The following is a 12500-nucleotide window of genomic DNA, read 5'->3' as shown; positions in this document are numbered from 1 at the left end:
TATATATTTGGACGCCACCTCAAAACGTATTATGACGGTGTCGTTTCGGTACAATGCAATGCAAAATATTGAATTTATAGTTTGTTAAAAAGTATTATGAAATAGGGGTTAGGTCATATATTATATGATTTATTGAAGATGTGGAAAAGTATGCGTGAAACACTGCGAGGTAAAGCAAGGAAATAAATAAACGAGGTAAAAAAAAAGAATCCAATAATCACACTTCCTCGACCGGGGATTGAACCTAAGACCTCCAGATTACTAATCTGAATAAATTGTGTATGAAACAGTGTCAGACAAAGTAATGAACGGCTATGGTCTTGTGGTATGACACTCGCTTTCGGATCGGAAGGTCCTGGGTTCGAGCCTCGCTCGGTACATAGTTAAGTCCTTGGAAAAGACTCTTTACTCACATTCTCTCACTGTACTCTGGTGTAAAATCAGTACCTGACCGTCAACAGCGTTGTCTCTGTCGGAAAAAAAAGTAATAATATCGCCTAACCTGCGTTATGTCTCGTAATAATTGTTATGTGTTCCTGTTGGTCAGGGACTCTTTGTAAAGCGCTATGAGCACATTTAGTGGATATTGCGATATATAACATCTCTAGATTTTTTTTTAATAAAAAAATAAAAACAAAGCAAGAAAGAAATATACGAGGGGAAAAAACACATCCCTTCTTCGACCGGGGATCGCACCTAAGACCTCCTAATTACTAATCTGAATAAATTGTGTATGAAACAGTATCAGACAAAGCAAGAAAAAAAAAATACAAGAATACAGGAAAATAAGAAAATACAAGAAAAAGAAAAGAAAGAAAAAAACAAAAACAAGAAAAATTCACACTTCTTAAGATTTGCTTGCTTTGTTTGGCAGTGTTTCAGATCGATGGTCGGAGGATCAAACCTTTGAAGTCCCGATTTTCACGATCGGAGAATCAATCTCGTGTGAAGCGAATGCTCTACCAACAGACCTATCCGGACCCCCGAAATATGATATACAAAAAAAGGAGTTTTTGATAGCCAAATTTTATCCCAGCTATGTCAAGTACTTTCCGCTAGATCAAACAGGCCCAGCGACCCAATCACTGCTCGGTGGATAGTGGAGAGGGGGGTGTCAGAAAAAAAATCTCAATATCATTTTACATCTATCTCGATCCCATTATGTGTGAAGCGAGTGCTCTACCAACTGAGCTATCGGGAAATATGACAAGATGGTTGGTGTGTACTCGTGTAAGGAGGAGTGTACTTATTTGCAGGTCTGATAACCGAAATTGTTATGGGATCATTGATGTGATTTGAAATACATACTTTCAAACCAACGTGTACTTATGTATCAGGTCTGATAACCCAAATTGTTATGGGATCATTGTTGTAATTTGAAAAACATACGTTCAAACCAACGTGTACTGTAAGAGAGTTAGCAAGTGGGTTTAATGAGTTCACAGTTAAACTTGGTCATTATATTGAGTAGTCTAGGTCAGTTTTACGTTCCAAAGTTAAAGGATTGGTCATTATATTGAGTACTAGAAAATTACTTTCTTTGATCGGTGTTACTTGGTATGTGGGGGTAATAGCATCAAATTATAGTCGGAATTTATTATTTGGGCGTACAGATTATTTGGGTGTACTGAACTAACGTTTACCAAAAGTAATATTGTATCATAAAAGGCGGGGTTTAACATTAATATGTAGGAATTGACGTTTCAGGTTTGAATATGATTTGATCTTACTGTTAGGGATTGAATTGTAGCCTTGCAGGGAACTGTCAAAAGTGTGGCTTGAAATAATTTACAATAGGGGAAAAAGATAGTGTTGCTAGATTCTAGATTTTTCTTCGATTCTACTTTACGATGAGCTGCACTTTCCTAATTTCTAACATCTTACTAAAAATCTTTATTTTACGGACTTAGAAATATTCCACGTATATTGAAAATGGTTACTTAGGCAACCTGACTTTATAATTGGACTGGTTTTACGGATTTGGAATTTATGAAACTGATTGAATTATGACCATGCTATTTCATTTGGATTTGGAATTTATCACAACAAATAAAACTGTAAGAAATGAAACTTGGAATCTGGACTTGTATTTGAATGTCTTGATGTTGTGCATTCAATTATCATCATCGGCCCTTGAACTCTTTAGTCATTATTAACATCTACAACACAACGCAAAGGAATATCAATACCATCTATCAAAAACCACTATACGATCATCAGCCATTACATTTGTGTGCAACTACGCCACAGTACTTATTGATCAGGTCTGACAACCCAAATTATTATGCGTGGAAATACTCTCAAACTAACGTAACATAATGTTTATAAGAACAAAATGTAATACTGAACTGTTTAATATATATATGCCAACTGACGACGTGGATGAAAGCCACAGAAACATATGGTTTGGCCACATATAAGTGAGTGATACCATAGATATATATATATATATATATATATATATATATATATATATATATATATATATATATAGCGCAATATCCACTAAACGTGCTCAAAGCGCTTTAAAAGGGGTCCCTTGCCAACAGAGCAATAGAAATTTATAAAAGGTGCGCAATTAATTAATTAATTATATAAATTTCTATTGCCTACTTTAATTCGTGCTTCCTCACAAAGTAGCATATTATTTCCTGCCCATCGATGTTTTTGTTTATTCATCTTAACAACGCCACTACCACATTATCTCATTCGTCTGTACTGTTTCATTCATCCTGTTTTGTTGATAAAAGGGAAAACCCGAAACGTCAATTTTATCTGTTTTCGTATATTAAATTGAAGCTTAAATTCAATTTCAAATTGATATCTATGGCTTGTGCGCATGCGTTGGTGTGATTTGTGCAAGTGATACTAAGCTGCTAGAAGCCGTGCAACCGTAAAACGTCATCTATCATATAGATAGAACGATGTCGACTCACTTAGGTTTTTGTTATTGTTTTTTGCCATCCACGTTTATGAGTAATTCTCACTAAACTGTATTATCCAGACTATAAACGATCAAAATTACTATTAGTTTTGTGTGTTGGTCCGTTATGCTTCTGAATGGCAATGTTGTGAGTTTCTTAAATAGGGTTAGGAATGACGTGTACATATATGCAGGTCTGATATCCGAACCCACTTATAGGCCTAATTTAATATTTGTTGTAATGGACAATATTTTGCGTCATTTTTTTTTTTTTGAGATTTCCATTACGTCAATGAGCCCATAAGGAATTGGGTTATCAGACCTACAAATAAGTTCATGTTAAGTTCATGATTAACATTGTTCCGAAAAGTCAATGTAAAATTTATGTCATCGAGATAGCACATAATTACTGGCAAATCTAACGTTTGAAAAATTATTTTTTAACAGACTGATATACGAGTAACCTGCAAACCTTCGTTATATTTCAGGATAATTCTATCATCCGTTGACTCAAATAATACGAAGAAAATCTGCTTGATCGTAGTACTCACTCATTTTTTTAACGTAAGACCTTAATTACGATTATACGCAATTCTAGCACATCCACACCATTTTTTAAAAAACTGAGCTTATATATATCGCAATATCCACAAATTGTGCTCAAAGCGCTTTACATAGGGTCCCTGGTCAACAAAACATTTAACAAGTAGGACGGGACATGACGCCTGTTAGGCGATATTACAATATTTTCCCGGACAGAGACAACGCTGTTAACGTCCAGGTACTCATTTTACACCTCAGTGCGGTGAGAGAATGTGAGTAAAGAGCCCTCTTCAAGGACTCAACTTTGCGCCGAGCTAGGCTCGAACCCAGTACCTTCCGATCCGAAAGCGAGTTTCATACCACTAGACCACATATCCACAACAAAAATTGATGATTAATTTAATATCTCTATTCATTCTATCAAGTACCACAACACACTACTTTGCACCACTCTGATTCTTTCAAAAAATTTTGCTTTTCAATTTTTGGCTGAAAAACGCAATAGTCAATAAATAAGGATCGAATAAAATGACCCAAATACACGTTTTCTTAAAATAGAGCATTTGTTATAAAGTGCAATGTAGACTAAGCTAAACGTGCTCAAAGCGTTTTACAAGGGGTCCCGAGCCAACAGCAAAACTTAACAAAAAACTATTGAAGCAACATTTTAAAGAGAGTAAAATGAAAATTTTGTTTCAACTTTTAGAAAAATATCCGAGACTACATTATGCTTCAATCAATTTATAAAGTTAAATATAGTTCATAACAACCTATATTTATATAAATGCAATCAGCATAACGCCCAATTAATTAATGAATCCTATCAGATCTATTTGAAGTGGAAAACGGTTTATTCTATCGTGGTCACGACATTTAATTTTGGACCAAATCTTAATTAATTAAGTCTATGTACGTGTATGCCAGTTAATTTTGAAAAAAATATGCCAAATAATTAATTGAAATAATAAAAATGGCTTTATTTTTTATTTTTTAAAAAATGCTAAGTATCTAAATTGGACTTTGAAAAATGTGAACTACTCTCTCAAAACGGTATTAAGTTAGGGTGACTTTGATGATAAGAATTTATTTTAATTTGGGTTCGGTATAATTCAGTTAACAGCCGTACTCTGGAAACACACGTATTCAAAAATTTGGCCAGAAAACCGGTCCTTCAAATATCGATCGATGTAAATGACCCTTGTCTTGGCAATTAAGAACTCTCCAATCTGAGACCTCGGCTATGTGGTCTTATGGTATCACATGTGCTCAAACCGCTTTACAAGGGGGTCCCTGGCCTACATACAGCAACACCTAACATGTAGAAGGAGACATGGCGTCGATTTAGCTATATTACAAATTTTTTTTCGGACAGAGATAACGCTGTTAACGGCCAGGTACTCATTTTACACCCGAAAACGGTGAGAGAATGTCACGTTTTTTCTCTCTCCAAGGACACGACTATGCGCCGCTCAGAGGGTGACTCGAACCACGAACCCTCCGACCTCAAGTCGAATGTCATACCACAAGACCATGTCGTAGCCGCACGCAAATACTTTTTCTTTTGTTTATGAAGAAATGCCAAATTATCAAACGGCTTCTAGAAACGCCAAGTTGGTTATTTGTTTGTTTGTTGTTGTTGTTTCTTTTTTTTTTGCTTTTTAATATTCTATTTTATTTTATTTTTTTAAATCTTTTTTTTTTAATTTGGCATTAAAATCGTGAAAAGAGCCTTATGTCCTTTCTTTAGATCAAAGTCTTTTACTAGACTCGCTGATATGATGGAAGCACTCCCACACAAGACGAGTTAATCCAATTTTGTTTCGTAACTTCAAAGGGATATAAGTAAGTAAATGTGTGGCTATGTGGTCTAGTGGTATGACACTCGCTTTCGGATTGGTAGGTCCTGGGTTCGAGCCTCGCTCGGCGCATAGTTGAGTCCTTGGAGAAGGCTCTTTACTCATGTCATCTCACCGTAATAAGGTGTAAAATGAGTACCTGGCCGTTAGCAGCGTTGCCCCTGTCTAAAAAAAATGTAATATCGCTTAACAGGAGTCATGTCCCGTCCTACGTGTTAAGCGTTGCTGTTGGCCAGGGATCCTTTGTAAAGCGCTTTAAGCACGTTTAGTGGATATTGCGCAACACTTAACATGTAGACTGTATTACAATTTTATTTTCTGACACTGTTAAGGTCCAGATACTCATTTTACATCTAAGTACGGTTAGAAAATGTGTGTAAAGAGTCTTTTCCAAGGACTCAACTATGAGCTGCTCGGAGCGGTTTTCAAACGTGAAACCTTCCGAGTTTATCTCGGTTTCTATAGCGTAAACGGACAATAGCAATTGCTTACTATCCTTAGGACAGGACGCAAAGTACTACCTTCCACCAAATCTAACAGACCGAGCTACCCAATTATTGCTGGGTGGACAAGAGGGGGGGGGGGGGGGGAGATCGGAAGAAATCTTGCCTGCATCCGGGATCGATATCGGTCCCTTTGCGTATGGAGCGAGTGCTCCACCAACCAACCAAGCTATCGGGACCCCCTCCCCCCAACCACCACCACCACAACCACCACCATGTCAAGAATGGTTTAAAAAAACTCTCGAACCTGGGATTTACTTGACGTTTTCTTTGAACTGTTAGATTTCAGAATCTTGACAAGATGAGTGTCATTTTCATCCATCGATCTTCTTCTTCTTCTTCTATCAGCTTATCCCGCAGTTTACAGGGTTGCCATACTGAATGCCACATCTCCATGCATCTCGGTTCAGCGCATCATCTTCCGCCAGGCAGAGTTCTTTCATACCACCCGTTACCTTATCCCACCATCTAGTCTTTGGGGGTCCTATTTCCCGCTATTTGTAAGCCCAAAACGTTCCTTCCCACGTACCCCCTCTCTCGTCTCTTTTCACCCATTGATAATTTAGAAAATTCATGAGATTTCCGGCCAAATGTTTACAAATCTGTTTTTTATCCAAGCAACGCAGTTTTGTAGATACCAATTATTTTCAAAACAAGCTTCTTATTTAAAGCCAAAATTATTTATTCAGGCAGCCTCGAGGTCAAAGTTATTTCGCAATGTTGGTAGACTGTTAAAATTTTTTTCCAAAAACATTTGGTATTGCGCAATTTATTGGATATTTAAGAAAATGAAACCGTCTCAATAATCGAGTCCTTGGGGGGGGGGGAATTGGGGGGTTGGGGGATTGGGTGGGGGGGGGGGAGTTCTACTTTTTTTTTTTTTTTAAATACAATATGTGGACCGGTCCATCAAAACGCATCATAAAGGGATGCGTGAGAGTTTGGGACTAGAATTTATAGCAGAATCAAATGTATGAAGGTGACGTCACTCGGCTCTTTGTTAATGTTTTAGACCGCTAGTTGGGTGAATTGTTCTCACCTTAAGCCCCGCTAAGAATAGAAAGAGTGAAGTTGACGTCACTCAGCTGTTATGAGCTTCTTAGCCAAGCGCATACTATCTATAGAGCAATATCATGGGGTCCCGATAGCTCAGTTGGTAGACCACTCGCTTCACACGCAAAAGGACTGAGATCGATCCCGGGTGCAGTCGAGATTTTTTCTAATCCCTGTCCACCCAGCAGTGATTGGGTAGGTGGGTCTGTTAGAGCTGGCGGAAAGTACTTTGCAAAAGACTAGTGTTCTATCCAAGTGATAACAAGCACTTGCTATTGTATGCTTCTCGCTATAGGAAACTGGATTAGCTCCATGGACCTCATGGATCTGAAGGACTACTTTTTCTATAGAACAATATCCATCAAACGTGCTCAATGCGCTTTTGAATGAGTCCCTAGCCAACAGCAACAATAAATATGTAGAATAAGACATGACGCCCGATAGGCGATGTTACAACTTTTTTTTCTGACAGAGACAACGCTAATAACGACCAAGTACTCATTTACACCTGAGTACAGTGAGAGAATGTGAGTAAAGGGCCTTTTCCAGAACTTAACAATGCGCGACTCAGAGCGGGACTCGAACCCTGGACCTTTTACTAGGACAGAGCCGCACAATCGCCAAGTGAGTTTCTGATACTGGGTATGGTCTGACTTAACACCGTTTTAAGGGGATGCGTCACAAATACATTTAGTGTTGTCTAATCTGAACCCTCTCCATACAAACTATAGGAAAATCGTCACATTCGTTACGATACAACCAACATTTTTCTAATTCAAATACTTTTTGCACATCGTAAAATTTAAAGAAATTGAACAGTTTATGTCGAAGAGCATGTTTTGCTAAAGAAATGATGCATTGCAAGAACTTACTGCTGTTGTATTTGAGTGATTAAAAAAAAAATGTGTTGGGTGTGAAGTTTTGGGGGAAAAGCCTGAAATAGCTGGTAAGGAGAGGGTTAAAAGAGGCAGACCTTTGGGCACCTGGAGGAAGACAGCAGTTATTGGAGAGGAGATGGAAGATGCTGGAAATACACGGATTGAGCTGAGCTGGATGGCCCAGGACAAAGATGCCTGAAGGGACTTTGTCAGAGCCTTATGTGCCATCAAGGAACCAAGGGATGGAGTTAAATATAAAGGGAGCAAATCTGACTCATGAATGAACAACACAAAACAAACGACGTTTCGGCCCTTGGCCTTTATCAAGTAAACACAGAATACATATATATTTATATTAGATTGTCATAACCAAGAGGATAAGGGCTAACCCACACCGGAGACTGACTCCGACGACCCGGCACTGCCGTCCTCCGCCGTCTTCCGGATAAAGACGTCGAGCACGGACAAAATACTAAGCCAAAAGAGAAGAGCCGCTAGACCTACCCATACCAAGCACCCGACGTCCTCTGCCGTTTTTTTTTTTTCGAGCTTGATATGGGTAGGTCTAGCGGCTCTTCTCTTTATTCTTAGTATTTTGTCCATGCCCGACGTCTTTATCCGGCAGAGGACGGCATTGACGGGTCGTCGGATTTAGTCTCTGGTGTGGGTTAGCCCTAAGTAATTATGTAATCTTAAAATAGTTTTTAAAAAACTTGTTCTATTCATTTATGCATGTATTGCTCTGATTAGGAAAGAGGAAGAAAGTTTTTGAATGTTCGTTTGTGACATATCAAACCAACCCGATAATGATAAGATGTCGGGATCCATGAGCACACGGGGGTCGTCCTGATAGCTCAATTGGTAGAGAACTCGCTTCACAATCAAAGGGAACGACATCGATCCAGGGTGCAATCGACATTTTTTTCTGACCCTACTGTCCACCCAGCAGTGATTGGGTAGCTAGGTCTGTTAGATCTGGCGGAAAGTACTTTGTGATAGACTAGCATCCTATCCAAAGGGAAGCAAGCAAATTACTATTGTCCCTTTCACGCTATAGAAACCGGGATAAACTCCGGCTCTATAAACCTAATGGCTCTGAAGGACCAAGAGAGAATCTTAAAATTGTTTGTTTTGTTTTTTACTATTTCTATTCATTTATTGTTCTCATCAAGAAAGAGAAAGAATTTTTCTTAATGCTCGTTTGTGACTTATTAAGAAATTAAGGAACAGGCACTAGAGTAAGATAAAGAACTGAACAAGTGGGTATGAAAGGTGCCAGACAAAGCAAGAAATAAAAATACAAGAAAAAAAATCATCCCAAAAAAATGAGGAAACTGAGTACCTGGCCATTAACAGCGTTGTCTCTGTCGGGAAAAAATGGTATTATTGCCTAATAGGTGTCATGTCTCGTTCTTTAAGTTACATGTTCCTGTTGGTCAGGGACCCTTTGTAAAGTGCTTCGAGCACGTTTAGTGGATATTGCGCTAAATAAAAGCTCAATTTAAAAAATTACAGCTGAGTACGGTGAGAAAATGTGAGTAAAGAGCGATGGGCTCGAACCCAGGACCTTCCTATCCGAAAGCGACCGGACATAAGATATTATCACAATACAACGATGATGGACCAAAAGCTCGTAAGATATGAAAATAAAACTAAAGTATCATTTAACAACAACAACAACAACAACAACAACAACAACAACAACAACAACAACAACAAACAACAACAAAAACAAAAGTTTATTTCAAACCTGTTAACTTCCAAATTCAACAGAATATGCTCCAACAAATTATTATCAAACCAAACCCGATTACGATTCCACAACTCCACTGGTCAGTAGTCGTCACCATTCGTTCAACAACTCAGTCCCATTCATTTGACTGCGGGCGGCTGGGCGATATCGGGCTTTAAATAGGCATTTGAACTCGCTTACCCCCATTCACAGCCCATTGAAATTACTATAATATCGATAAAAATAAGTCCATTCCGCTTAAACGACTTCAGCGACTTAGTGAGGTATTCTCCCACCCGCCACGAAAGGAATGAGAGTGAGTGCGTTGGTTTATGACAGTACTCATTCTTAATTCAGTGAACTGAGTACCGGTTTATACCATTTGCGATTCCATCAATGGTATTTAATTCGCGATTAATATGACTTGGATTGGATATCAATTATATATCTACACCCCCTCAGTCCTACCGATTAACACGGCATTCATCTCTCTCTCTCTCTCCCTCTCTCTCTCTCTCTCTCTCTCTCTCTCTCTCTCTCTCTCTCTCTCTCTCTCTCTCTCTCTCTGCTTCATTCTTTCTTTATCACATTCTTTCTCTTTCCTTTTCTCTCACAATCTCTCTACCTCTTTATCATTCTCCATACCACATCTCTCTCTCTCTCTCTCTCTCTCTCTCTCTCTCTCTCTCTCTCTCTCACTTTGTGTGTGTGTGTGTGTCTTTCTTTCGTTCTCCTCTGATTCAGTCTTTCTTAATCACATTATATCTCTCTCAATTTCTTTCATAATCTCTCTACCTCTTTATCTTTCTTTTTCTCCATACCACATCTCTCTCTCTCTCTTCCTTCTCTCTCTTTCTCTTCACTTTGTGTGTGTGTGTGTGTGTCTTTCTTTCGTTCTCTCGATTCAGTCTTTCTATCACATTTATCTCTCTCATTCTTCATAATCTCTCTACCTCTTTATCTTTCTTTTTCTCCATACCACATCTCTCTCTCTCTCTCTCTCTCTCTCTCTCTATCTATCTATCTATCTATCTCTCTCTCTCTCATTCACTCTCTCTCTCTCTCTCTCTATCTTTCTCCCTCACTCGCTCTCAAAATACCAAAGTAAAAATAATAATTAAAGGTGGGCTGAAAAAATTAGGTCCTTTACTGTTTTTGAGAGCGCGTGTAAGCAATTCAGTAACCACGAGAATAACATTCCATACTTTGATTAAGCCGTATTTCCAGAGTTATCATCATATTAATCAGTTATCTCCCAACTCTGGAGGAAACAACAAGCATTTTAAATATTGGGCCAGAAAACTCGTCAATCAAATATCGATCGATATGTTCAGAATTTTACCCCAAAACTTCATACTCACCCAACACAAAAAAAAGATTTTTCAACCAGTTTGGCAACGAGTATATTCTGTATTTTGTTCAGAAAAGTGAGCTCTGCAACACAGTGTCGAGTTTTTATAGCTATAACTATAACACAATGAAATCAGAATAAGAATAAATGGTTGGCTGCATCGTAACGAATGTGACGATTTTCCTATGGGTGGTAAGGAGAGGGTCAAATGGCTCTCGTCTTGGCAAAAATCTCTCGAACCAGAGTTGAGAGTTTTTACCAAGATGAGGGTCATTTAAATCGATTGATATTTGAAGGACGAGTGTTCTGGCCAAATTTTAAAGTACGAGTTTTATTTTTTTCCTGAGTAGGGAGTAAACCATCTCCTTACTATCCATAGGAAAATCGTCACATTCGTTACGATGCAACCAACAGTTTTCTCATTCTGATATCCTTTGTACATCACAAATTATAAAGAAAATATTTTGTTCTAGCGATAAAAAATAGACACTGGACAATTATATGTATGAAATGTACTTGTTCCTTTTCTGTTTGAGTACAGAAAAAAAAAATTGTGTTGGGCGGGTGTGAAGTTTCAGGGAAAATTCTAAAAATAGCTGGTAAGGAGAGATTTAACCGATCTAATAGTGACTTCACCTTACCAGCGATTTTCAGGATTTTCCCCAAAAGTTAACACCCAACTAACGCAAAAATATATTTTTATCACTCAAACACAATAGCAGTTAAGTTCTTCCTATGCATAATTCCTTTAGCAAAGCATGCTCTACAACTCATTGTTCATTATATTAAAAGTTTATGATGTACAAAAGAAATTTGAAGATGAAAAATGTTGGTTGTATCGTAACGAATGAGACGATTTTCCTATAGTTGGTAAGGAGAGGGTTAACCTAACACTGCTCCGCCATCCCCACTCTATATTATTATCATTCTCTTTTGAGAGACATCATTTGTAATTACGCTTTCAATAATTGTGGTTCTCGACATAGTTTTGGTAGAATGTCAGATGACTGACCGAGATAAAGAAAATTGAGTTTATTTTCGATTCAATTTAATTTATTTGATGTTTAGAAATTAAAATGATTGTACCCAACGTGCACACAATAGTATTCAATAGTCTGATGTCACGTCCGCCCGGCAACGAGCAGCTTGGTTCTAGACAAAGAAAATCGGTACTTTTTATTCTTCATGCTGGTTAGATATTAAGCTCGATATTAAGCTTGGCTTTTTTGGTCTAGTGGAATGACACTCACCCTTTGATCGGAAGGTCCTGGGTTCGAGTCCCGCTCTGAGCAGTGCATAGTTGACTTCTTCAAAAGGCTCTCTACTCACGTTGTTTCACCGTACTCGGGTGTGTAAAATGATTAGATACATGGAGTTAACAGCGTTGTCTCTGTCGGAAAAATAATATATAATATCGCCGAATAGGCAATGAGATTAGCGGAAGAGTAGCGTCCCTTGATTGGACGTCACCCATAGTCTGTGACGTCACCGGCGAAAAAGTTATTAGAGAGAGAACGTCATGTTGGTTGTGCGCATGCGTCTCTCGTCCTCGCGGATGAGACGCATGCGCACAACCAACATGACGTTCTCTCTCTAATAACTTTTCCGCCGGTGACGTCACAGACTATGGGTGACGTCCAATCAAGGGACGCTACTCTTCC

At 38.4% G+C, this 12500-nt stretch overlaps 1 protein-coding gene across 1 annotated transcript in view; it reads right to left on the bottom strand.

Annotated features, from left to right (window-relative positions):
* LOC144980134 (uncharacterized) overlaps positions 1-9640 on the bottom strand; it is a 37497-nt gene extending 27857 nt beyond the window's left edge. Inside the window, exon 1 of the mRNA XM_078927683.1 lies at positions 9507-9640. The gene's annotated coding sequence lies outside the window, so the exon portion shown is untranslated. The remainder of the gene's footprint in view (positions 1-9506) is intronic.
* Between the last annotated feature and the right edge of the window lie 2860 nt (positions 9641-12500).

The sequence above is a fragment of the Berghia stephanieae genome, chromosome 9, assembly GCF_034508935.2.
Source record: "Berghia stephanieae isolate SIO BIC M18660-M18661 chromosome 9, UCSD_Bste_1.3, whole genome shotgun sequence".
Classification (NCBI taxonomy): domain Eukaryota; kingdom Metazoa; phylum Mollusca; class Gastropoda; order Nudibranchia; family Aeolidiidae; genus Berghia; species Berghia stephanieae.
The sequence above is the reverse complement of the archived record's forward strand: the minus strand, read 5'-3'. Positions and strand labels throughout refer to the sequence as shown.